We start from the raw sequence: 25,098 nt of genomic DNA, 5'->3' as shown, positions 1-25,098 counted from the left end.
GACAGAGTGGTATATTTAGGGTATTTTTTGTTTCTTTTTTCTTTTTTCTTTTTTTTTTTTTGGCAGGCTCCATCCACTTTATTTTTCTTGTGTAAAAACCTCTGTTGTGGCCACAGCTGGAGCCTGGGTCCTCTGCATGGCACCCTGGTGTGAGTCTTCATGAGATGGTTGGTGAACTCCTGAGAGGGAGACTTGGCGAGCACGGTCTCTTTCCAGAGGTCAGGGGTCAGGTAGTTGTAGGTCTTGGAGATGGCATTGAAGGTGGCCCTGGCAAAGTTGCCGTGGATGGCAGTGCACCCGGGCTGAGGTGTAGCAGTTGTCAGTGCCAGCCATCAGCATCAGCTTCTTGGGGACAGGAGCAGGGACGATCCTGGTGCCCCTGGTAGGGGCATACAGTGCCCCAGTACAAAGCCACAGCAGCCGATCACCTTGCACGGCACGTTGTGTGGCTTGCCAATCTTGTTCCCCCAGTAACCTCTACTCACGGGCACGATGGACAGCTTGGCTAGGATGATGGCCCCTCATATGGCAGGGGCACCTCCTTGGAGCACTTCACGCCCAGGCTGATGTGGCCGTTGTAGCCCCAATGGCAATAGACCCCTTGAACCGGGTCCACTGGCCAGCCCGCATCTGCTTCTGCACCAGTCATGGCTCACTTTGTTAATCCTCCGCCTGGGCGCCAGCATCCCATATGGGCTCTGGGTTCTAGTCCCGGTTGCTCCTCTAACAGCTCAGCTCTCTGCTGTGGCCCGGGAAGCCAGTGATTGATGGCCCAAGTGCTTGGGCCCCTGCACCACATGAGAGACTGGGAGTAAACACCTGGCTCCTGGCTTCGGATCGGTGCAACTTGGGGGGTGAACCAGAGGAAGGAAGACCTTTCTCTCTGTCTCTTTTCTCACTGTCTATAAATTTACCTGTCAAATAAATTTAAAAAAATATAAAACCCAGAAGAGGGCATTGACTCAGTCATTCAGTGTCTCAGCCCATTTCTTTTGAGTTTGTACTTTCTGCATCACCTGAGGCTCAGAATGAAACACCTGCCAATTTCAACCCCTCTTTGGTTCCTGTGCCTTCTTGGAGCTGTCCTGGGTAGGGTGCATCCTGGGGTGGGGCAGATGTCTCTGATTATCTGGCCTTGTCCTTAATTCATGTTGATTTCAAGAAGATATGGCAATACCGGCATTCATTCCCTAAGGTACAAAAACAGAATTTATCATCAACAGACCCTTATTAAAAGGAAAACCCAGGGTTGGGGCGGTGCTGTGGCCCAGTGGGTCAAGCTGCCACCTGTGACTCTGGCATCCCATAAGAGCATCCATTTTCAAGTCCTGGCTGCACCACTTTCAACCCAACTTCCTGCTAATGCACCTGGATAGGGAGTAGAAGATAGCTCAACTGTTTGGACAGCTGCTTGGGCTCTTGACTTCAGCCTGGCCAGCCCCGCCTGTGGCAGCCATCTGGGGACATCAACCAGCAGATGGAAGATCTCTCTCTGTCTCTCTCTTCCCACATCTACCCCCATAACTTTGCATTTCAAATAAATAAGTCTTTGGGGACAAAAAATGAAAGCTTAGGGGGCTGGCGTTGTGCAGTGGGTTGAGCTGTTGCCTGCCATGCTGGCATCCCACATCAGAGCACCAGTTCACGTCTTGGCTGTTCTGCTTCTAATACAGCATCCTGCTCATTCACTTGGGTAAACAGCGGAGGATGGCCCAAGTATCTAGATCCCTGCATCCCTCATGGGAGACACGGTTGGAGTTCTAGGCTCCTGGCTTTGGCCCGGTGCAGCCCTGACTCTTGTGGGAATCTGGGGAGTGAACCAGTGGATGGAAGATCTCTTCTCTCTCTGTTTCTCCCTCTCTGTCACTCTGCCTTTCAAATAAATGAATAAATCATTTAAAAACATAAGCTTATTAAATGCTTCACATGTGAGAAAAATGATGCCAGATGAAAACCTAAATTTATAAAAATGAACACTGAACACTGAAAATGGGTAGCATGTTGATAAATATAAAAGACTGCTTACCTTTAATTGCCTTAAATGATCATTTTTAAAGCAAAAATTGTAACAATAGGTTGTATTGTTTATAATGTGGGTAGGAGTAAAATTATGAAATTGCAGAAGCATAAGAGGGTGAATGGAAACCTGTTGTTGTGGGGTTACTATATTATAGGTGAAGAAGTCCAGTATCACTGGATGGCAGGGTGTGATAAAGAGAAGATGTCTATTGTAAACTCTAGACCAACAACAAAAACATGAGATAGAGCTTATGTGTAGGTACAACAGGACTTGTCTCCCAAAACTCAGGGAGTTGTTTAAGCTCAAATGTCTTAATGTTGATGTTTGGTGGATTAATGGTGGAGATTTAGTATAATGAGGGCATGTGAGAGATGGGGCCAGTGGTACGTTTTTGCGTCTTTGAGGGTGTTCCCTCAGGGGGTAGTTCACATGAGAGGTTTGGTTATTTGAGTAGTAGTTGGGTCTAGGTTTTCTCTCTTCCTCCTGGCTCAAGATCTGATTACTCCCCTGCACCTGCCATGAGTGGCTTCCACAGACACCAGACTGTGGGGCTGCCTGACCCTGAAGTGTAGCCTCCAAGCTGGAGGCTAAAATAAGCCTTGGATTTCCCAAAGCTCTTTCAGATATTTTAGTTAAAGTCATGAAAATCTGTGAGATCCTGAAAAATTTTTAATCCAGAAGAAGGAAAAATGATGATGGAGGAAGAAAAATAGCAAACTTGTGGACTTCCACTCTATGATACTTATATCACGTTTTTCATTATCAGCTTTTCATGGCCCACTATGGCCCTTAGCATACAGTCCAAGCTCTACTGAGTGATCCTTTAGGTGCATTTTCATCTGGATACAATCTGTGTCAATGTTGCTCACACTTCTCCCAGAGCCCCATGCTCTCTACCATACACACACACCTGTGTGGTCAGCCACACACCTGTGGTCACACTTCCCTGTAGAGACCTCTCATATGCTGTACTCAGTCCATAAGTTACCTCGCACCAAACTGACCATCCTCAGAGCTATCGGGTATTAGGGGACATGAGTACAAAGTACATTTCTGTCTCATTTAGTACTTTCCCCTGTTTAGTGAATGTGTTGATTTTACTCAGAAATTTTGCAGACAGAAAGCCAGCATAACAAAAAATATAAAATATATCAACCCTGTGTTTCCAAAAGAAAGTAATTAATTCCATTAGATACTTCAATAAAGACTAAGCAGATGACTATATAGGATAATGATGAAACTTCAGTTTTCTGTGGTCTTTAGCTTTGATACCAAGAGACTCTGATTGGCAGCTGTCCGACATCTTCCAACAAGATGCCCCGGGCCCTGCTGCCCTCTCTGTAGGTGTTGCTCAGGCCAGAAGAATAAAGACTCCACACACCAATCTCACGTAATCCATGGCTTTTGTCCAGCAATACCAAAATGAGATTCCATCTGTCCTGAACTGCAAGTCAAATCCCCGAGCAGGGTGAAGAACAAAAAATGTCCAAGCCCCTGAGCTGCTGGCCTTCTGTTTGGCATTGAGACCCAGGCCACCATTGGTCAGCACCATGGCCTGCGCCACACACACAGCATCAGCACTGTGGACAGCTCAGAGGTTGGCAGGAGCTGCAACACTGAGATAAAAACTGCATAAGCCCAGGCCAGACAAGGAATCCAAAGTTGCCATGGAAGGAAGGATTTGGTGATTTCCTTGTGGACCATTTAAACGATCTAGGATGACATTTGGGACAATGAGCCACTGTTCTTTGTATGTGGGACCAACTGGGCCCAAGGTGTGAGGCACTTGAATAAGCCTGGTAGTACAGGGAGCTTCCCAGGGGAGTGAAATGTATTTGTGTAATGGGCATGAGCATTAGCTTCCGTGGAAGATACCTTCAGAAGGAGCACTTTCCATATCTTTGTTGAGAATAAGGCACAAAACTAGCCCAGCTTCAGAGAAAATGGAAGCATAAGGGTATGTATTCAGAGGCTGAGAGAAAGGACCAAGATTCCCAGGGAAAGAGGGAAACTGAAATGAGAGAGCCCTGTGTGCACTACAGCCCATTTGCCCTGCCCAAGCCCCACTCCCATCATCCACCGTGCCATGACAACTCGAAAATGCCCAAAAATGGCCTGCAAGTGGAAGCCCCTCAAACCGTTCCCAAGCCTCACTCTACTTGAATGTTCACTTAAGCCACAGACAGTGGCCCCTGTGCTTCCAGGACTAGGAAAGGACAGCCCCAAACCCTGCTAGCAGCAGCGTTCTCTCCCTGGAGGTTAAGCTGCTCCCGCCTGTGGGCTTTCCCTCTGTCTTGAAGTAGTTTGCTTCTCTGCTCACCTTTATCCACGTGTCTTCCTTGATTCTCCCTCACCTGGAGGCAGGAAGCTGGGCCAAGCCTAGCCAGGGCTCACACTCCCGTAACATGGGGGTCTTGGTAACGACTGGGGACTGCACTGGCGAGACACGGTAGCACTTGTGCCAATTTCTGTTTGGAATGGTGAAAATATCCTCAGCACTGGGAATGCACCTTTTCCAAGGATGAGAAAACACCAGCATGACTGCAATGCCAGTGATTCACACTGCTGGGAGCCCTGGCTCGCCTCCTCCCACCAGCTGGACATCTGACAACTTAGCTTCTGCCCTACAGGATGTCTACCAGATTGGCGGCATTGGTGCTGTCCTTTTGGCCCAGTGGAGACTGCTGTTCTCACACCGCATGCTGGTGACCTTTTCACCAGTCAATCTCATAACTGAAGTGAAGCCTGCTGAAATGCACATGAAGTCCTTGGGCCCCTGCACCCACGTGGGAGACCTGGAGGAAGCTCTCTCTCTCTCTCTGTCTCATCCTCTGTAGCCCTGTCTCTCAAATGAATAAATAAATCTTAAAAAAGTGATCGATAGAGAGAGAAAGATTATGATGTCTAGCTGCTGCTGTCTGCATTGGGTGGGTGTGAGTGTGGAGCAGCTTCACCGCACATTCCCCAAGATCCCCTCAAGGCCTCCGGCTGAGCTCCAGGATGATGGGAGCCACCCAACCGCAGAGCCCCACCTTCACCTTCTGAACCAAATCTGGTTTGGGGCACTAAGAAGGATCCGACACCAGCTTATTCCTTAAAACTAGCAACCAAATACTTTTTTTTTTGACAGGCAGAGTGGACAGTGAGAGAGAGAGACAGAGAGAAAGGTCTTCCTTTGCCGTTGGTTCACCCTCCAATGGCCGCCGCGGCCGGCGCGCTGCGGCCAGCGCACCGCGCTGATTCGATGGCAGGAGCCAGGAGCCAGGTGCTTTTCCTGGTCTCCCATGGGGTGCAGGGCCCAAGCACCTGGGCCATCCTCCACTGCACTCCCAGGCCACAGCAGAGGGCTGGCCTGGAATAGGGGCAACCGGGACAGAATCCGGCTCCCCAACCGGGACTAGAACCCGGTGTGCCGGTGCCGCTAGGTGGAGGATTAGCCTAGTGAGCTGCGGCGCCGGCCGCAACCAACTACTTTTAATATCCCATTACTTGAGGAAACATCTTTAGCAGGTTTAACCTCAGAATAAATATATTTTTCCATTTATCTCTTGGTTAAGTTACAAATTGCAGTTTTAACATTTATGGTAATAGGCAGTAGCAGACTTTGTGTGTGTATATATATTGTGTGTTTTCTTTTATTTTTAATTGTCATATAATAATTATATATATATATTTATAGGGTACAGTGTGATGTGTTGATACATATATACATAGAGTATTGATCAAGTCAGAGTAATTAGCATATCCCTCACCTCAAAACCATTTCTGTTTTGTGAAACATTCAAAATTTTCTTGTAGCTCATTTGAATTGTACAATATATCATCATTGACTATGGTCACAATGCTGTAACTACAACTCCAGACTTATTGCTTCCATCTAATTGCAACTTTGCACTTCTTAAGCAACCTCTTTCTATGAACCTCTTCCTTTCACCCCCATCCCCAGCCTCTGGTGACTCCCTCTCTGTTTAAGATTGTGTTCCAGATTCTATGCATGAGTGAGATTTTGTGTTACTTATCTTCCTGTGCCTGGTTTGCTTTGCTTAACATAATGTTCCCCAGATTCTCCATATTTTCATAAATGAGAGGATCTCACTTTTTCTTAAAGCCAAATAGTATTCTATTATGGGAACATACCATATTTTCTTTATTCATACATTTGTTGATAGACACCTAGGTTGATTTGATATCTTGGATTAGTTAGGAATCCTGTGATAATATAAATTATTGAAGTTAATTATTAGTTCAAGTAGATAAACCTTCAAAGGGCAAAGAGTTCTTCTGAGTTAGGTAGGTCAATTAACCCTGATTCTTCAGTTACAGTTTCATTTTTCTGCAAATATCTAAATCTAAAAAAATGTTTTATCTCTTATGTTCTCTCTTTTTAAAAAGATTTTTCTATCTATTTGTGTGAAAGGTAGAGAGAGATATGAGATAAAAACTGTGTTGTGCATTATGGGATACAGTTTTATTGGCAGATGTTTACATATGAATGTTTTTCATTCAACAAGTAACTGTTGAGTACCTACTGAGTGTCAGTACTGGGTTTGCTGATCAGTGAAACTACATTTGTGGAGGCAGACTGCGGACAGGCAGTTAAAAAAGTGAAGTGACTTTAGATAAGGACAATAAGAAGAAAATAAAACAAGATTGTATAGTGGGAATGGGAGTAGAAGAGGTAGGTATGATGTAGAGTAGATGTTTCATTAGGGAGATCTGGTAACATCCACTGGACACAGCCCTTTAGGTAGTCAATGAAAAGTCTAGGAAGCTGTTAAAGGTTTTAATTCCCAGATCATATTCTTTATAAAAACTTTTCATGTATGACGATTGGAACTAAGCATTATCTGAATTTATTATAGAATTTGGAATAAATTCTGTGAGATTTTTAGTTACCTAAAAATAATAACTTTGGAAGTATGCCTTTTGTATTTTGAAACTCAGAGTGATATATTTATCTTGCAAAATGAAGGGAAAAATTGTATTTTCGTCATGTATCAGGCACTTAGAAATGTTTGCATGGTATTGCTAATGTTAACAAGTATAGTTCTGAATTAAAAAAGGTAAAATGAGTTAGTTTATAACTGATTGCCCCCACCCACCCCTTTTTAAAGAAACTGATCACCCATGAGAAGTTTGAAAGTGCATGTGAAGAACTCAGTAATGCATTACTTCAGGAATAACAGGCACAAATGCTATTGAAGGAAGAGGCACAATAATTACAGGAGTTGAATTATAGACTGGAACTGCACTCCAGTGAGGAAGCTGACAACAAGCAAACTCTTGGAGAAGCTGTTAAGGTAGGAGAACACCTCTTGTGTAATGGCTTGTTTCTTCTATTTTGTGTGACTCTTGGAGAAATTCATGCATGTCTACTAACCCAGGAGTAGACTCCAAGATGTGAAATTTAATTCTATGGGAGCTTATTTAGGTGAAATGAAACATGGCTCTGAAACTAACTTACAAGAGTGAGTTCTCATGTATTGCATATCTCAAAGTAGGCTTTCCTCATTGGTTGAGAACAAAGTGGAGATCTTTCCAGTCATAATTTGTTTTTGTTTTCTCTTTTTTGCTTCATCTCTGTAGTGCTTTTCCTTTTCTTGTTTTGTACTGTTTAGACTTTGGAAAACTCCATGAATCTTCTGGGTTCTGGAAGGTTTTGCATCTGGTTCTGTCATTCTTATGTAAGTGCGTGTTTAAAGGGAAGGGAGGTTTGGGTAGGAAGTGTCGTGTTCTACCTGTTACATATTCCTGACAGTGGTATTTGGAAGGGAAAAGAGAAGTTAGTCTAAGAGCAACACTGCCTCTTGAATTGCTCTCTGGTTTCCTGTCTTGGGATGCAGTGACTCATCCCATGCATTGCCATTCACCATGAAGTCCTTATAAGAGCTGCCCAATGTTGGTGCCATGCCCTTGAATTTTCAGAATTGTGAGACAAGAAACCTCTTTTCCTTATAAAGTTACCCAACATCAAATGTTTTGTTAGAGTAGTGAAAAATGAACTAATATAATACTAATGTAGCTAAATCTTTATATAAATACCTGAGATTTTTTCATTAGGATAAATTCCCAGAAGAGGAATTATTAGGTTAAAAGCCGGCTGGTGCTGTGGCTCACTAGGCTAATCCTCCACCTAGCGGTGCCGGCACCTCGGGTTCTAATCCTGGTCGGGACACCGGATTCTGTTCCAGCACTCCTCTTCCTGTCCAGTTCTCTGCTGTGGCCTGGGAGGGCAGTGGAGGATGGCCCAAGTCCTTGGGCCATGCACCCACATGGGAGACCAGGAGAAGCACCTGGCTCCTGGCTTCGGATCAGCACAGTGCACAGGCCGCAGCAGCCATTGGTGGGTGAACCAACGTAAACGAAGACCTTTCTCTCTGTCTGTCTCTCCCTCTGTCCACTCTGGCTGTCCAAAAAAAAAAAAAAGAAACTTTTAAAAAGCCAAATATGTTATTCATGTGCATGTATCATTTGTTCTTGAGCAAATTTTTACCAATTACATTATCTCCTAAAATATATGCTCATTTCACTTTTTGTCTAATCTGGTTATTCCTATTTTAAATTTTTTCCAATTTGATAGATATATCATTGTTACTGTAATTTGTGTTTCTCTGTTAAGCAAATTGAACATGTTTATAAACATATTGGTCAGTAAACAACATTTTTATGCTTTATCCTCTAATAGATAATGCAATTAATCCTGTTTTGTAAAAGCATCATAACTGTGTCACATTGGAGACTTTTTTCTGTAATAGTATGTAATTTGTGTTGAGATACAGTATCTTCCATTAGATAAACAGCTGTTCATATTAATTTCTTTAACGTGCTGGTAGCTTAAATGTTATTGTCAAAAGCAGAGAATTGTTTAATTACTATCTCTTGATTAGAACTGGCAGGTGGTAATGTGAAAATGTTGTCTGTGGGAGTCAGCATAGTTATGTAGAAAAAGCACTGGCCTCGGAATAAGTATTCCTGCATGGAAATCCCAGTTATTGGACAAATTACTCTACATTTCTGGGCCTCAATATCCTGCAAAAATAAGGATAATGAGGATTTCTATGAGAATGAATTCAGATACTATTTAAAAAGCAGGTATATGCTTGATAAGTGTTCTTTGGTGTTTTCAGAAATACTTCTAAAAAGCTTTTGAACCATGTCCTGTACACAACTTCTTTTCAAAAATTAAATATATTATTTCTTTGTTATAAAATGAACAGATTATAAATAGATGATACAGAAATGCAGAAGAGAATACAAGTTACCTATGCTGTGTCATCTGAAAAGATTGTTTCCAATGTATTTTCTGAAAAGATTGTTTCCAATGTATTTTCTGTATGTAATAGTTTTTATAAATCACACTTTGGTCTAGAATATCTTTCTATAAAATATAGCAAGATGTGGAATAAGGTACTTTGGTATCAGAAAAATCTCCAAGGACAAAAATCTAGCAATCAACAATGTCAATCAGCTCCAGCATTTGGAAATCAAAGTTAGCATGGTGAACAGGTGCTGGGTTTATCCTGGAGGCAAGTAGCAACAACAATGCCAGCAGCAGGAGACTAAATGTTGGGTTCCATCACTGGATAGGAGCTTGAACTTGAGATCTTCACATTAAGGAACGGCTGAATCCTCTAAAAGGGATAATCTCAGGTCACTAGGATCCCATTGCTCTTGCAGAAGTGAGCGCAGGATTCTCTGTGGAAGAGGCTTGCTTCATATAGTTCCTTTGGGAGCTCCTAACGAGTAAGATCACCCAAGTAACGGACACATGGATAGACAGATATATTAATCTTATGAACATCTAAACTCTCTTGTCAATCCCAATTATTTGTACTTTCTGAGTTTTTATGCATAAACAATCATATCCTTTGTTCTATAGTGAGGGTGTTGTTTATCCCTTCTAAATGGTATACCATTAGTATTTTTTGCCTAGTAGAAGTAGGTGTGGTAGGCATCCTTTCCTTGTTCCCAACGTTAAAGAAAATCTTTCTGAGACTGCATTAAGAAGGGAAGTTTGGGGCCGGCGCCGTGGCTCAATAGGCTAATCCTCCACCTTGCGGCGCCGGCACACCGGGTTCTAGTCCCGGTTGGGGCGCCGGATTCTGTCCCGGTTGCCCCTCTTCCAGGCCAGCTCTCTGCTATGGCCAGGGAGTGCAGTGGAGGATGGCCCAAGTGCTTGGGCCCTGCACCCCATGGGAGACCAGGAAAAGCACCTGGATCCTGGCTCCTGCCATCGTATCAGCGCGGTGCACTGGCTGCAGCGGCGGCCATTGGAGGGTGAACCAACGACAAAGGAAGACCTTTCTCTCTCTGTCTCTCTCTCTCACTGTCCACTCTGCCTGTCAAAAAAAAAAAAAAAAAAAAAAGAAGGGAAGTTTGCCATAAATTTCTAGTTGATAATCTTTGTCAGGTTAAGTGAGTTATGTTCTTAGAGTATGCATAATTTTTTAAAAAGCATGAATAGATATTGGATATTATCAGACACATTATATGTATTTATTGAGATAATGATATGGTTTTGAATTGTAAAGGTTGGACATCCCTAACTGGAAATCTAAAACCTGTAATTATCTAAAATCCAAAACTTCTTGACGTCCTAAATGACACTTTAAATTTTTCAAGTTTCAGAACATTACAAATTGAGATTTTTAGAAGAGAAATGCCCAGCTGATAAAATTTGTGAAATATTCCAAACTCTGAAAAACTCTTTAAAATCTGTAGCACTTCTTGTCCCAGGACTTTTAGATAAGGAATACTCCACCTATATCTTGTTGGCAAACTGGTCTGCATTTTGGACTGTGAGTTATGAATGGTCTTGTTTGTTTAAGGGATTATAAAGCCAAACAGGCAAACATAACTAAAGAAGACTGTGTCACACAGGCTGCATGTGGCACACAAAACCTGAAGTATTTTCTATCTTAAGTTTGCTAGCTCCTGGATTATATTATTCACTCTGCTCATGTTAATCCAGCCTTGTGTTACTCAGATAAACCCGCTGTGCTTATTTATATGTAATAAATGCTGTACTCTAATTCTTAATTTTAGATTTATGATATTTAGGTCTACAGTCTTAATTGAGACTCTGTTGGAACTTTATCTCTCATACTATCATTGAAATGTTTTGTATCAAGTTTGTGCTAACATACAAGCACTTCTTGTAGGTTTGCATTCCAAACATCTGAAGTGGTGTCTGCTATATGCTGTGGTAACTGTGTTTTATAAACTGGATAATTCAAAAACAAGAGGTACTTGTTTCTCATGGTCCTAGAGGCTGGGAAGTCCAGTATCAGAGTATCAGCATGCAGTGAGGGCCTTCTTGATATATCATTCCATGGCAGAGGGTGGAAAGGCAAGAACCACAAATGCATCTACAAGCAGAAAGACAGCCAAACTCATCCATTTATTTATTTAGTTATTTAAGATTTTTTATTATTTATTTGAGAGGTGGTGTTACAGACAGTGAGAGGGAGAGACAGAGAGAAAGATTTTGTGTCCGTTGGTTCACTCCCCAAATAGTCACAACGGCCAGAACTGTGTTCATCTGAAGCCAGGAGCCAGGAGCTAGGAGTTTCTTCCAGTCTCCCACATGGGTGCAGGGCCCTAAGGACTTGGGTCATCTTCTACTGCTTTCCCTGGCCATAGCAGAGAGCTGGATTGGAAGAGGAGCAGCCAGGACTAATACCAGTGCACATATGGGATGCTGGTGCTGCAAGGCGTTTTAATATTTACTTATTTATTGAATATCACAGAGAAAGACAGAATGAAACATTCACACAGAGAGAGAATAAAAGAGTCAAGTGGAGAGAACTCTCCTGTCCACTGGTATATTGCACAAATGCCCACCAAGGCTAGGATTAGGACAGGCTGAAGCTGGAAACCAGGAACTCAATCCAGGTCTCACATGTGGTTGGCAGTGACTTAAGCACTTGAGCCAGGGTGTGCATTAGCAGGAAGGTGGAGTTGGGAGTGGAGCTAGGAGCGGAACCCAGGAACTCCAATATGGAATGAGGGCTTCCCGTGTGGTTTCTTAACCACTGTATCAAATGCCTGCCCCAAAGTTAGCCATTTATAAGGAATCCACTCCCGTGGTAACTCACTGCTGTCATTAATCCATTCATGAGGGGTCAGATCCTTCATGACCTAATGACCTCTTAAAGGTCCTACCTCTCAATAGCTAGATTAGTGATTAAATTTCCAACACTTGAACTTTGTGGGGACATATTTACCTTATAGCAAGTGGAAACTAGATAAAATGAAGTTAGAGGTATATAGCCTCACTTAGAGTGAGCAACATATTCAGGCACTCGAAATGAAGAGGATATCCAAAACCAAATGTGAGAAGGTGCTGAAGTCCAGGCAGCTCACTGACGTATGCAAACCTGGCTGTAGGCTCGAGTTGCTAACATGACATTAGGGAAATCTAGGGCTCCAAGCCTCATGAACAAGAGGAGACCTAGCTGTGTCAAGTGGGGAGTGAAGAAGGGCTGCCCCACTGTGAAATGGGGTCTAGGAAACCCTGCTACTGGCTACATGAGAATTTGACCTCTACTATGGACTGTGGGTAGGAAAAATGTTGCTAAATATATTGGAACCCTAGGCTATGTCACAAATGATGATGGGATCTCAGTTTGCACTAGCTTTTGACTGATTAGCTGAGAAGTGGCCTTTAAAATGGTCCAGTTCTTAAAGAATCAAGGTGACCTTGTAAAAGGAATCTTGAAATATTCAGTAGAGTTGCTTCTGTAACTCAGAGAACACAAACAAGACTTTATTGGAAAATTCAGTATTAGCAATCATGTAAAGAACTGCACAAATGAGAAGATGTGTGCTTCCAGAGGTATAAATATTAGAAATGATGCAATCAGGGACTTGAAAACACACTTTGAAAGTGTTTATAAATGTGCTAAGAGATATGAGTATCTACCATTTTGATGCATATTTCCTTTATAGACCCTGTTTCCATTGAGAATCATTTTCTTTCTGCTTGAAGAACTATCTTTCATGTCTCAGATGATGCATTGTTTTAAAAAATATTCCATATACATGTTGTGTCAACATTTTTTTCAGTACTTGGAAAATATTGTTCCTTGTTCTTCTGGCTTGCATAGTTTCTGACAAGAAACAGGTATTTATCTTATCTTGTTAATCTTGGTGTAATGTGTCTTCTTTTCAGCTGGCTTTAAGGTTTTCTTTTTGTATTTGGTTTCTGGAAGGTTGATTATGGTGGGTCTTCTGTGATTTCTTTGTGTTTTTCCTACTGGGAGTTTACTGAGTTTTTAAAAAGTTTCTGTGGTTTCTTGTATAAGTTTTTTTTAACTTTTATTTAATAAATATAAATTTCCAAACTACAGCTTACGGATTACTGTGGCTTTTTCCCCCCATAACTTCCCTCCCACCCACAATCCTCCCATCTCATGCTCCCTCTCCCATTCCATTCACATCAAGATTCATTTTCAATTCTCTTTATAAACAGAAGATCAATTTAGTATATATTATGTAAAGATTTCAACAGTTTACACTCACACATAAACATAAAGTGTAAAGTACTGTTTGAGTACTAATTATACATTAATTCACATTGTACAACACATTAAGGACAGAGATCCTACATGAAGAGTAAGTGCACAGTGAGTCCTGTTGTTGGCTTAACGAACTGACACTCTTGTTTATGGTGTCAGTAATCACCCTAGGCTCTTGTCATGAGTTGCCCAGGCTATGGAAGCCTTTTGAGTTCACTGACTCTTATCTTATTTAGACAAGGTCATAGTCAATGGGAAAGTTCTCTCCTCCCTACAGAGAAAGGTACCTCCTTCTTTGATGGCCTGTTCTTTCCACTGGGATCTCACTCGCAGAGATCTTTCATTTAGGTCTTTTTTTTTTTAGCCAAATTGTCTTGGCTTTCCAGGCCTAAAATACTCTCATGGGCACTTCAGCCAGATCCAAATGCCTTAAGGGCTGATTCTGAGGCCAGAGTGCTATTTAGGACATCTGCCATTCTATGAGTCTGCTGTGTATCTCGCTTCCCATGTTGGATCATTCTCTCCTTTTTAATTCTATCAGTTAGTATTAGCAGACACTAGTCTTGTTTATGTGATCTTTTGACTCTTAGTCCTATCATTATGATCAATTGTGAACTGAAATGGATCACTTTGACTAGTGAGATGGCATTGGTACATGACACCTTGAAGGGATTGAATTGGAATCTCCTGGCACATTTCCAACTCTATATTTGGGGCAAGTCAGCTTGAGCATGTCCCGAATCGTACATCTCTTACCTCTCTTACATTTAACAGAGATCACTTTCCAGTTAAATTTAAACACCGAGGAATAATTGTGTGTTAATTAAAGAGTTCAACCAATAGTATTAAGTAGAACAAAAAAATACTAAAAGGGATAAAGTATTGAGTTGTTCATCCACATTCAGGACAAGGGTTGATCAAGTCATCGTTTCTCATAGTGTCCATTTCACTTCAACAGGTTTCCTTTTTGGTGCTTGGTTAGTTGTCACCGATCAGGGAGAACACATGATATTTGTCCTTCTGAGACTGGCTTATTTCACTCAGCATAATATTTTCCAGATTCCTCCATTTTGTTGCAAATGACCAGATTTTATTGTTGTTTTTTTACTGCTCTATAGTATTCTATAGAGTACATGTTCCATAATTTCTTTATCCAGTCTACTGTTGATGGGCATTTAGGTTGATTCCAGGTCTTAGCTATTGTGAATTCAGCTGCAATAAACATTAAGGTGCAGACAGCTTTTTGTTTGCCAATTTAATATCCTTTGGGTAAATTCCAAGGAGTGGGATGGCTGGGTCGAACAGTAGGGTTATCTTCAGGTTTCTGAGGAATCTCCAGACTGACTTCCATAGTGGCTTGACCAGTTTGCATTCCCACCAACAGTGGGTTAGTGTCCCTTTTTCCTCACATCTTCCCCAGCATCTGTTGTTGGTAGATTTCTGAATGTGAGCCATTCTAACCGGGGGGGAGGTGAAACCTCATTGTGGTTTTGATTTGCATTTCCCTGATGGCTAGTGATCCTGAACATTTTTTCATATGTCTGTTGGCCATTTGGATTTCCTCTTTTGAAAAATGTCTATTGAGGTCCTTGGCCCATCTCTTAATTGGGTTGTTTGTTTTGCTGTTGTGGAGTTTCTTGATCTCTTTGTAGATTCTGGTTATTAATCCTTTATCTGTTGCATAGTTTGCAAATATCTTTTCCCATTCTGTCACTTGCCTCTTCACTTTCCTGACTGTTTCTTTTGTAGTAAAGAAATTTCTCAATTTGATGCAATCCCATTTGTTAATTTGGCTTTGACTGCCTGTGCCTCCAGGGTCTTTTCCAAGAAGCCTTTGCCTGTGCCTATATCTTTCAGGGTTTCTCCAATGTTCTCCAATAATTTGATGGTGTTGGGTCGTAGATTTAGATCTTTAATCCATGTTTGTTGTGGTGGATTTGTTTCTGAGAGGAAGAGCATGGTGAGGAAAGAGGTGCGGAGTCACCACACAGACCCCGAGAGTTGGGTGAAAGCAGGCCTGAGGCAAGTAGCATGCAGACTCGTTTATTTCAGTTGCAACAGCTGCTTATATAGCCAAGGCAGCCAATCCAGTCAAGGGGCGGTCTATGCCCTAACCAATCACAGCCTGTTGCCAGGTAGTTTCCAAAGCCATCCAATCACAGCCTGTTGCCAATCAGGCTCTATTACCAGGCAGTTTCTGGAACCATCCAATCACAGCCTGTTGTCAGTCAGGCTCTGTTGTCATGTGGTTTCCGAAGCTATCCAATCACAACCTGCTCTCAGTCAGGCTCTGTTGTCGTGTGGTTTCTGAAACCATCCAATCACAGCCTGTTGCCAGGCAGTTTCTGTTGCCAGTGGCCATCTTGGCACGACCTTCTCACCTTCTCATTCCACCACATTTCCCCTTTTTCATTTTTGAGCAACGGGAGGCATGATTCTTGGCCATACCATTGTTGACCCCATTTCCATGTGGTCTCCGTACACGCCTGTGCTTGTCTTAGGTTGTCCCCCAGGGGATCTTACCCACCATTGATTACCAGCACTCAAAACAGGAGACCACAGGAGTGCTTGCTCAGATGGAGGTAAGAATGAAGAACAGTGATAATAAGGAATGGCATGACACACACGGGCTGTGGGCCATTTGAGTGGCTGATCAGAGCTAGTGGGGTATAAAGCAGTAATGGATGTGGCTATGGGCAGTTTCTCAGTGTAGGATGATCGGGCAGGTGTGTCTGCCAACAAGGCAGACTCCCAGTCTTGTTTCAACTGGTTCTGTTTGGCTGTCACTTGCAGGCTTGATGTTTCTGGCTGGTACCCAAATGGGCTGTTCCGCATTCTCTGGATAGACACAAGCATATCCTTGACCCTTGGTTAGCAGAGGGTGTGGTCCCTTCCATTCTCCTGTCAGGGGTCTTTCCACCTAACCATAGGGGCTGGGGGCTGGGATGGAAAGGATCCCCAGTGTTTATAAGCTGGGCTGATCCCTTGGGAATCAAAACTAAGAAATTTGATAGTGAAAAGGACCTCTGTCAAAGCAAGCTGTGGGTCCGGGGGCATATGATGTTTTTTCTGTCTTTGTAAGAGATCTTTAATTGTCCTATGAGTTCTTTCAATGATTGCCTGTCCATGTGGTTTCTATGGGATACCTGTGGCAGACTGTATGTTCCAGAATGTCAGGAAGAAATTAAATTCCTGTGATGTATACGCTGGCCCATTATCAGTCTTTATGGTTCAGGGGACACCAAGAACCAGATTGGCTGATTTAACTGCCTTTATCACATTACTAGCCTTTTCTCCAGATTGGGCTGTTGCAAATACAGCCTTTGAATAAGTATCTACCACCACATGGACAAACTGAAGTTTACCAAAGGAGTTCATGTGGGTGACGTCCACTTGCCAGAGCTTATTAGGAGCAAGGCCTCACGGGGTCACTACTGCTTGTTGCAGTGGGCCTAATGGGGGGAGGGGTACACAATTCTTGCAAGAGTGCACTAGGTGTTTGCATTGGCTCATTGTTAGCTCCGGGAAAAGCAATTTTATGTTGCTTGCTGACATATGAAATTTTTGGTGTAGAATATGGCCTTGTTCTAGGTGTCCAATGGAAGCCGTGTTGCAGAAGATAAGACGATCAACCTTTTTTGTTGCCTTGGTTAATAAAGCCAGGTAACCCAGTAAGTGATCTAATGTGCGAGTTATACCATGGGTATTTTCTGTTCTCAGTTAGCTCTTTAAGTGTTGTGAATGTGTGATCAATTGGCTTATTGGTCGGGTTAACGACTGCAAAGGGGGCCGGCGCTGCGGCTCACTAGGCTAATCCTCTGCCTTGCGGCGCCAGCACACCAGGTTCTAGTCCCAGTCGGGGCGCTGGATTCTGTCCCAGTTGCCCCTCATCCAGGCCAGCTCTCTGCTGTGGCCAGGGAAGTGCAGTGGAGGATGGCCCAAGTGCTTGGGCCCTGCACCCCATGGGAGACCAGGAGAAGCACCTGGCTCCTGCCATCGGATCAGCACCATGCGCTGGCCGCAGCACGCCAGCCACGGTGGACATTGGAGGGTGAACCAACAGCAAAGGAAGACCTTTCTCTCTGTCTCTCTCTCACACTGTACACTCTGCCTGTCAAAAAATAAAAAAATAAATAAAAATTTAAAAAAAAGACTGCAAAGGGGATCATCTTTGCAACCTGTACTGAGTATTTGCTGTCCGAAAACATATTTACCAGCCCATCCTGGCTATGGAGTAGAACCTTGATTATTGCCTTTATTTCTCCCAATTGTACTGATGCCCCGTGGGGTTCTACATGGATCCTATCTTTTTCTGTTGAGGATTTGATCACTATTCCAAACAGTAACTTGTTAGCATCCATAAATGCACACAGTGCCATGGGTATAGGTTGATTAGCAGGGAAAGTATGTGTTGGATAGTCTATTTCTAAGGTTTGTAATATCTGGAGTAGCCTGTCTGCTGGCAGGTGATTGTCAACCTGTCCTGGGAAATTTATCATTAAAGTTTGAAAGAGCATGCTATTCTGCATCACTGTCAACAGTTCTAATTGTGATAGGGGTAGGACCACTATGTCTGGTTCTGTGTTAAATATCTTATTGGCATAATATCTTAATTTAAGTCCCATCATAAGGATGGCATCTACTTTGTTAACTACTTTACAACACTCACTCCAGGCTATGTGCACCCAAAAAAGTGGTCTATTTTATTGCCAAATAACTCCTAAGGGGGCCTTGAGGGTATATATGGTTATGGCAAATAGAGGCACTGAGGGTCATATCTAAAGGTTTTTAAACTTGATAACTGGGTGTTGATCTTTTCTATAGTGGATTTGGCTGCTGATGTCAATGTGATTTTTGAAGAAGGTCTGTTCCCCTTAGTCAGTAAATCGTATAGTGGTCTAAGCTCTGCAGGTGTTAGGGGAAGGAAGGGCTTCAGCCAATTGATTTGGCCGCATAGTTGCTGATGTTCATTAAGTGAGTATTTATACTTGACTTTTAGGTTTGGGCCCATTGGAGATACATGGGAGGAGATGTGATAACCCAAGAATTGAAAGGGAAGAAAATGTTGTACCTTTCCTGTGGCAATAGACAAACCCAGGAATTGTAAATTTCTTACTGTATCACTTACACAGGCATTCAGAGTTGCTGCATTTTTGTGAGCAAGTAAGATATCATCCACATAGTGTATGACCAAGCACTGATCTTTAAGTGTGCTGGTCACATGAGAAACGTATTTTTGGCAAATGGCCAGGCTATTTTACATGCCTTGTGGGAGTACTGTCCACTGAAATCTTTTTGCAGGGAGCTGGAAATTGGGCTTCCATGCTGTAAAGGCGAAGTAGGCCTTATCCTGCTCTGTGATGGGAATGGAAAAGAAACAATCTTTGATATCAATGGTAACTATGTGTTATCCGTTAGCAATGGCCCCTGGATGGAGAATGCCAGCCTGGAATCTGAGTATTCTAACAGGCTCCTCTGGCTGGCGTCTGGGAACTGGCTCTAGGTGGAATCAGCTTTTCCTTGAGGTTACGATAACTGCAGTGAAGTCATCCCCACTTTCTCTTTTTCTAGTCAAGAAGTGGCGTTGTTATAACACCAACCATCTTTTTTATGATTTTGTTGATGGCTCTCAAATCCTGTAGTAGCCTATATTTTCCCTGTTTCTTTGGTATCACAAAAATGGGCGTGTTGTGAGGGCTAGTGGAGGGCTCTATGTGTCCCTTTTCCAATTGTTCCTGTACCAGTTCTCTAAGGATGCCAAGTTTGGGTTGTAATATTGGCCACTGCTCTACCCAGATGCTTCCTGTTTTTTCCCATTCAGTGGGGATTGGGCCTGGCTTTTGTATGAGGTGAGCAGTGGCCACTAGAATTGGGGTGAATCTTACTTGTAGGATCTCCATTAAAGCTGTTGGCTCTTGGAGATTTGTGATCCATAGTGAGGACCACTTGCATTTGTGAGAGCACATCTCTTCTCCATAAGGTCGTGGAAACCTCAGCAATTAGGAGAATGGACATTTTGATGATATTGATTCTTCCAATCCATGAGCATGGAAGGTTTTTCCATTTTTTGGTATCCTCTTCTATTTCTTTCTTTAAGATTTTGCTGTTCTCATTGTAGAGATCTTTAACGTCCTTGGTTAAGTTTATTCCAAGGTATTTGATTGGTTTTGTGGTTATTGTGAATGGGATTGATCTTAGAAGTTCTTTCTCGGCTGGCGCTGTGGCTCAATAGGCTATTCCTCTGCCTTGTGGCACCGGCACACTGGGTTCTAATCCCGGTCGGGGTGCTGGATTCTGTCCCTGTTGCCCCCCTTCCATGCCAGCTCTCTGCTATGGCCCGGGAGTGCAGAGGAGGATGGCCCAAGTCCTTGGACCCTGCACCCACAAGGGAGACCAGGAGAAGCACCTGCCTCCTGGCTTCAGATCATCAAGGTGCCCCGGCTGCAGCGCGCCGGCCATGGTGGCCATTGGAGGGTGAAACAACGGCAAAAAGGAAGATCTTTCTCTCTCTCTCTCTCTCTCTCTCTCTCTCACTATCCACTCTGCCTGTCAAAAAAAAAGTTCTTTCTCAGCCATGGCATTTCCTGTGTATACAAAGGCATGGGACTTTTGGCATTGATTTTATATCCTGCTGCTTTGCCAAACTCTTCTATGAATTCCAATAGTCTCTCAGTAGAGTTCTTTGGATCCCCTAAATAAGGAATCATATCATCTGCAAAGAGGGATAGTTTGACTTCTTTCTTCCCAATTTGTATTCCTTTAATTTCTTTTTCCTGCCTACTGGCTCTGGCTAAAACATCCAGAACTATATTTTATCAGCAGTGGTGAGAGTGAGCATCCCTGTCTGGTACCAGATCTCAGTGGAAATGCTTTCAACCTTTCCCCATTCAATAGGATGCTGGCCGTGGGTTTTTGATAAATTGCTTTGATTATATTGAGGAATGTTCCTTCTATACCCAATTTGCTTAGAGTTTTCATCATGAAAGGGTGTTGTATTTTATCAAATGCTTTCTCTGCATCTATTGAGAAAATCATATGGTTTTTCTTCTGCATTTTGTTAATGTGGTGTATCATATTGACTGATTTGTGCATGTTGAACCATCCTTGTATACCAGGGATAAATCCCACTTGGTCTGGGTGGATGATCTTTCTGATGTGTTGTTGCATTCTATTGGCCAGAATTTTATTGAGGACTTTTGCATCTATGTTAATCAGGGATATTGATCTGTAATCTTCTTTCAATGCTGCATCTTTTTCAGGCTTAGGAATTAAGGTGATGCTGGCTTCATAGAAAGAATTTGGGAGGATTCCCTCTTTTTCAATTATTCTGAATAGTTTGAGAAGAATTCGGCTTATTTTTCTTTAAATGCCTGGTAGAATTCAGCAGTGAATCCATCTGGTCCTGGGTTAAAAAAATGGGGCAGCTGTGTGTGGCTCATGTGTGACAGACACACTAATAGGAGATATTAATAGGGCAGCCAGCTGGGGTATATGGAAACTCCTCACAATTTTTGTGTTGTACATTTAAAATTAACAACACTCATACAATTTTAGAAAATATTTATTTGAAAGACTAAGTTAGATGAATGGGGGCAAGGAAAGAGAAGGAGAGAGATCTTCCATCTGCTGGTTTACTCTCCAAATGGCCACAACAGCAGAGCTGGGGCAGACTGAAGCCAGGAGCCTGGAGCTCTATCCAGGTCTTCTCCATGGGTGCAGGGGCCCAAACCCTTGGGCCATCTTCTGCTGCTTTCCCAGGTGCATTAGTGGGCACTTGGATCAGAAGTGGAGCAGCTGACACTAGAACCTGTGTTCATACGGGATGCTGGTGACACACAGATGGTGGCGACACAACACCAGCCCTATAATATGTTTTAAAAAGAAAGCAATATCAGCAGAGCACACATGCACACTTTGCTTTCAGAGAGGACAAGACGATGTGGAAGACGAAGCCTGCAGTGGACAGCAAGCCCCACCAGTGTGCAAGGGGAAAGGCGTCTGGTGAGCGCCTAGGACAGAAATAGCAGCTAACGCATCAGACTTCTCAAGGGGCTCAGCTTACACAACTCCAACTGAAATATTCAAGGGCAACAAACTTTGTTTTTAAGATTTATTTATTTGAGCCAGCGTCGTGGCTCCATAGACTAATCCTCCACCTTGTGGCACCAGAACACGGGGTTCTAGTCCCGGTTGGGGTGCCGAATTCTGTCCCGGTTGCCCCCCTTCCAGGCCAGCTCTCTGCTGTGGCCAGGGAGTGCAGAGGAGGATGGCCCAAGTGCTTGGGCCCTGCACCTGCATGGGAGACCAGGAGAAGCACCTGGCTCCTGGCTTCAGATCAGCATGGTGCGCCAGCTGCAGCGCGCCAGCCGTGACGGCCATTGAAGGGTGAACCAATGGCAAAAGGGAGACCTTTCTCTCTGTCTCTCTCTCAGTGTCCACTCTGCCTGTCAAAAAAAAAAAGATTCATTTATTTGAAAGGCAGAGTGACAGCGAGAGAGAGACAGAGAGAGAGAGAGAGACAGTGAGAAGGAGATAGAGAAAGGTCTTCAATCCACTGGTTCATTCCCCAGGTGGCCACAATGGTCAGAACTGGGCTCTTTCTCCATCTCTTTCCATCCCCTCCATGGCTGAGGGCTTCCTCCAAAACCCTATGCAGTTTTTCTCTCTCTCTGTCTCTCTCTCTCTCTCTCAAGAGCTGGGAGAAAACTGCATGCTTGGCACTTGCCTTTAGTGTGTGGGTGTGGGTGTGAGTGTGTGGGTGTGTATGTATGTATGTATGTGGGTACGTATGCATGCATGTATGTATGTGTACATGTGTGTATATATGTGTGTATGCATGTATGTGTAAGTATGTATGTATTTGGGAGTGGTGTGTGGTTGTGTATGTACACATGTATGTGTTCGTATGTATATGGGGGATGGGTGTGTCTCGGTGTGTATGTATGTAGGCATGTGTATGTATGTATGAATGTGTGTATATGGGTGTGGAGGTGGGTATGTGGGTGCATCTGTGTGTGTGTGTGGCTGTGTATGAATCTATGTATGTCTATGTATATATGTGTGTGTGTCTGTGTGTATCTATGTGTATATATGTTTGTGTCTATGTGTCTTTGTGTGTGCGTTTGTGTGTCTCTGTGTGTGTGTATCTCTGTGTGTGTGTCTGTCTTGTGTGTGTTTGTGTGTGGTGTGTATGTATGTGTGCGTGTGTGGCAGCAGGACATCTTCGCCTCCTGAAGTTCAAGCTCTGCCTTACAAGGCGCATTTTCACAAATTCTTTGTGAGAACTAGCAAAAGAGGAGAGAATCTGAGAGCGCTGATGTCTACCGGGAAACCCCCAAATGTCTGCATCAGGAACTCCAATGGATTCTTGCTTAAAGCAAACCAAAGCTCTTTGTTGCTGTTCCCTCTGCAGTGCCCAGGTCCTCTCGCTGCAGCCGCACAGCCTTTACCCCCGACCAGCTGGGGTTGCTGCAAGCTGTTTTAGAAACCAGCCACTGCCCAGATTGGAGGCGAGTCAAAGAGTTAGCGTCCGAGCTTCATCTGGATGTGTATGTGATCAAGGTATGTCCTGAGCCCCGCGCCCTCCGCGCCGCGCACTCACTTGCTGTGGTCACCGCTGCGCTGGCTGCTCAGGGCAATGGCCAATGCGCGCGCTGCGCTTCGCAGTCCCCGCGAGGCTGGCAGGCAGAGGCTGCCCCGGGTCTTGTCCCGAACTTCCTGCGTGTGGGCACTTGACAAGAAAGACTTCCCAGGGCGGACGGGGCGCTCGCGGCTGCATTGCGGTTGTGGTTGTGGGCTCAAGAGTTAAAGTCTGAGCCGCCTGGCGGTGGCGGCCAGGACCGCCCCTGGTGGATGGCGCCGCCCAGCACCAGCGCCAGGAGCCCGCAGAGAGCCACCCGCGCAGGCTGAGCCAACACGTGTGTGCAGGGAGCACGTTTCCAAATTGTATTTCTTTCAATGTATTGGATGAGACGCAATGAGACCGAATTTTTTTTAAATATGTATTTATCTCTTTGAACGAGTTCGAGGCAGAGAGAGGCGTCTTCCATCGGCCGGTTCACTGCCCCCAGGGCCCAAGGCGGCCCCGCGCGACCCCATGGCCGAATGACCCCACCAGGCCTCCCTGCTGAGGGTCTCCGCACCTCTCAGTACTGTGTCCTTAGAGACTGAGCTCCCAGAACGTGAGCCTTTGTGGTGCAAAGCCTAGCATGGAAAGTTCTAGGTTCTGCTGCGGAGGATCCCTTGGGAGCAGGGCAGAGGCTGCCCGGCCCCCTCCCGGGCCCGGCACAGCGTTTGAGAAAGAGGCTTGAGCCCAGCGTGCCCACGCCACAAGGGCCCCGAGCTTCTGAGGCCCATGGGGTCTCCCTGGGGTCCTTGCCTCTGGAGTAACCTGTTCCCTCCCTTCCTCCCCAGACCTGGTTTAAAAATCAGCGCGCCAAGCAAAGAAAACTGCAGCGGAAGGGCCATTCCCGCCAGCCCAGCGAGTCCACACCTCAGCCTCCTCCTCCTCCTCCGCTGCCACCACCACTGCTGCTGCCATTGCCGCCGCCACCGCCTCCGCCGCCGCCGCCAACATGCTCGGAGCTCAGCGCGCCTGCGGAGGAAGAGCAGGGCTCCGGGGGCTCCCAGGCGCAGTTATGGGGACAGTGGCCGTGGCTCACTCAGTTAATCCTCTGCCTGTGGTGCTGGCATCCCATATAGGTGCCGGGTCCTAGTCCTGGTTGCTCCTCTTCCAGTCCAGCTCTCTGCTGTGGCCCGGGAAGGCAGTGGAGGATGGCCCAGGTGCTTGGGCCCTGCGCCTGCATGGGAGACCAGGAGGAAGCACCTGGCTCCTGGCTTCAGATCAGCACAGCGCCCAGGCCGGCTGTATTGGTCATTAGGGGGCGGGGGTGAACCAACGGAAGGAAGACCTTTCTCTGTTTCTCTCTCACTGTCGAACTCTGCCTGTCTAAATATAAAAGAAAAGAAAAAGTTATGCATGGCTTTCAAAAAATTGTTTTTTGCACCAGAATGAACCCATTTTTTGACTCATTTTTTCCATGCATTTCTTAGTCTCTCTGTATTTTCTCATGTTTCCTTTGCATTGGAAAAACCTAGTGTAGAGTGCATTTCTTGTCTGGAGACACAGATACAATCTTTCTCTTTTAAAAAGTTTTGTTTACGGCCGGCGCCGCGGCTCACTAGGCTAATCATCCGCCTAGCGGCGCCGGCACACCGGGTTCTAGTCCCGGTTGGGGTGCCGGATTCTGTCCCGGTTGCCCCTCTTCCAGGCCAGCTCTCTGCTGTGGCCAGGGAGTGCAGTGGAGGATGGCCCAGGTGCTTGGGCCCTGCACCCCATGGGAGACCAGGAAAGCACCTGGCTCCTGGCTCCTGCCATCGGATCAGCGCGGTGCGCCGGCCGCTGCGCGCCAGCGGCGGCGGCCATTGGAGGGTGAACCAACGGCAAAGGAAGACCTTTCTCTCTCTGTCTCTCTCTCTCACTGTCCACTCTGCCTGTCAAAAAAAAAAAAAGGTTTTTTTTAATGTGTTCATTGATAGGGCCGGCGCTGTGGTGCAGTG

The 25,098-nt window shown here is 44.6% G+C and overlaps 1 pseudogene; it reads right to left on the bottom strand.

The window, feature by feature from the left end:
- Positions 1 to 78: 78 nt before the first annotated feature.
- LOC138846516 (small ribosomal subunit protein uS5 pseudogene) lies at positions 79 to 24,115 on the bottom strand (annotated as a pseudogene).
- Positions 24,116 to 25,098: the final 983 nt, after the last annotated feature.

The sequence above is a fragment of the Oryctolagus cuniculus genome, chromosome 18 (assembly GCF_964237555.1).
Source record: "Oryctolagus cuniculus chromosome 18, mOryCun1.1, whole genome shotgun sequence".
NCBI lineage: Eukaryota > Metazoa > Chordata > Mammalia > Lagomorpha > Leporidae > Oryctolagus > Oryctolagus cuniculus.
The sequence above is the reverse complement of the archived record's forward strand: the minus strand, read 5'-3'. Positions and strand labels throughout refer to the sequence as shown.